Source organism: Apis dorsata, unplaced genomic scaffold, assembly GCF_000469605.1.
Source record: "Apis dorsata unplaced genomic scaffold, Apis dorsata 1.3 scaffold_125, whole genome shotgun sequence".
NCBI classification, from domain to species: Eukaryota; Metazoa; Arthropoda; class Insecta; order Hymenoptera; family Apidae; genus Apis; species Apis dorsata.
Window position 1 is genome coordinate 231,992 of NW_006263418.1, and position 3,086 is coordinate 235,077.

The window sequence follows — 3,086 nt, forward strand, 5'->3', positions numbered from 1 at the left end:
TTCTTCACTCGCCTCACTGAACAGTACGTGTAAGTTGTTAGTCAGGCCAGTTTACGCCCGGCATACCGTATCTACCGAGCTCAGTTTCTCAGCAACGCTATCTTTCTTTTTTCTCTTTTTGCCCTTTTGCCTGTCCCCATGGATGATCGGGGACAGGCATGGATTGTTTTAAATCGGATCTGCGAACCTTTAACGCGAGTTTGGGTTCCTCGATGAACAGGAAGAGGGGGAGGAAGGAAATTGTTGAACTGTTATGATGGATAAGGTTAGGTTAGTAATATCTCGTTCAAATTTTGATTTTTCAGTGATGTGATGGGGCAGTCATGTTCTTGTTATAAATATCGTATCTGAATACATCCATTTCAATATCCCTGTTACATTCTTCGTGGAATAGAAAGAAAGGATGAATGAAAATCATGGAAATGTTCGAAACATTCGCCAAATTTCCATATCTCCACCGTTTACGATATTTCATTCTCTGTTTGTCAATTCCACCACCACCGTCGCTCGTTCTAACGTAACGCCAGATCCTCCATAACCTAAAAGTCTCGAACCGAACACGTCTTATTTCAGTATCTCGTCCTCCTTAGCTCGCTTTAAATTTAATTTATGGAAGTTTATTAAGCTCTCGCGCGCAAAATACGAGGAGATTCCGTTTCCAAACGAAACAAATAACGCCAATGTTTTCCTATTTATCGTTGAGAAAGATCCCACCGATCTAAATCATCAGAAGCGACGTAGAGTGGAAACGGTCTCTTCTAATAATGAACGAACGACGAGAGAGAGATAAAGAGAGGGGGGGAGAAAGAGAGAGAGCTATAAGACCGGTGCACGTCGTCCCGGCAATAAACAGCGATTTTACAGTGATACGGTGTAATGGCGTCTCGATAGGCGAAAACGTATTAACCCCGCGTGTCTTCCTTAGCCGCGATGGAACAAAAGGGGGAGGGGGTGGGGGAACAAAGAGGCCTCAAACGAGTCTCATGCAAATGCACATAAACGTTACGTGTACACACGCGTACACACGGGCACATTATGACCATCCAGTCGAGTTTAACATTTAAAGTGGATTGTGGTCGGCCGGTGAAAATAAAGAGTCAATTATGCCAGCGTTGATAGACACGACGAGTGATATAATGGCCGGGTAGAAGCGAAAGATTTTGCGCAACCGTTGCACACGCGACTCCAACACGCTTCGTGCGATCACGTTGCGAACGTGAGCGTCCCCGTTTTCTTTTCCACAATCGTGCATTGGACTGTTTAGATTTGATATAAATATAGAGCTTGGTTTATTTTTTTAGTGTTTCATTTTTTCTTGCAAAATAAATCAATTGATAAAATGGTTTAAAAAGAGAAATTATTAATTCGAGGAGAAGGAAAAGTTAGTTTGAAATGGAATAATTATGGATAATTTTCAATGATTTATATTGGAAAAGAATAGAATTTTGAATGTTCTAGAGGAATTTTTAATTTTGAAATTACGTATATAAAAATATTTGCAATGATTTTATATAATGAATTGCAATGAAAGATCATCGTATAATAATGATTTTTTCATAGGAGATATGAAAATAATTTTATTCTTCATAATTAGTACACATTGTGCGTAATATAATATCTACAAAATTAAAAATAACGAAGAGAATTCTTTTGTTTGTAAACAAGTTTTAGCTTATTATATAAGATAACACATCATAAAATGTACAGAAACTTCATTTCCTTAATTCTCCAAATCGCGTCAAAAATCGAAGACGTGTGAACAAGATTGACATAAAATATATTATACTTGAGAAAATTTTTCAACGAGATTAAAATTAAATAAAATTTTTACTTCAATAGTAAATTATTAATTCTCTGATTAAATTATTGTCCAATCATCTACGTTTCATCATGTCCAGTAAACGATACGCCAAGATCTGGTGGCGTTCAATCCACGTGTCGTCGTGGATTTTTCAAGTGGCCGCAGATATACCTCCACAGAGAATAAGAAACACGATAGACTCGTTGCATGCCAAGGAAGAACTATCTCTTCCACGAGGTGGATCGATGATCTACCGACCACTTGCTGTTTCATTGCTATGTATGTATCTCGGATAACCTCTTTTCCTGATGACCAATCATCATCATCATCATCATCATCATCATCATCATCGTCATCATCGAACACCTATAAACGTCCCGTTTACCTTTCGCTTGCTGACTTTCCCGAAACGGGACGGTGTGCATGAACAGACCTTTGCAGATTGGTGAGAGTTCGTAATTTGGAGGTTATGAAATATCGTAATTTTTTTTTAATTAGAGACGATTGAAAATTGGATTTTTAGATTCGCCAAATTTGAATTTAGATCATGAGATGAGAAAAATTTGGAAATGAAAATATTTATTTTTAATAGATTTCTGATAAAATAGATATTCTTTAATGAAAGGAAAGATAAAAAAGAAAATTTATCATTATATTTTTAAATCAAATTTTCTTAGTATCGATTTTAGTTTTAATTTTTGAATTCAATTATTTTATACGAATTATCAAAAGCAAATATCGTGATTACAATGGTTACATAACATTTTTCTTCGTTTCTACTTCTATTAAAACTTAACAAAAAAAAATTTTCATCACCGAAACAAAACAATTTTCTCAAAATTTATACGTACTTAAACGACACTTGCATCATCCCTCCTTCCAAACAACCACTTCAAATCAACCCTTTCAAAATCTCTCCGCCGATAAACAAACAAAATTTCACCATCCCCTAACGTTTCACGCGCATATATCCACAGTCCATGGTAACACAATACATACACACATACACGCGCGCGACCTCGAGGGGCAGAATGAGCGATGAGGCTGGCCAATGATCCGCTACTAGCGGCCTGCCACATTGTTACACCAGTCCAGTGTATAGTGTTACCGGTGTGCACAGCCAAGACCAGTCGTGTACCTACGAGCTGTTGTTACGTAGGTGTACAGAGGAAGAGAAAGAGAGAGGGAGAGAAAGAGAGAGAGAAAGAGAAAGTGGAAAGAGGAGAATGGTGGAGCGAAAAGAGCGAGGAGCCTCCGTGGTAGCGTCGGTAACTCTGGCAGGCGA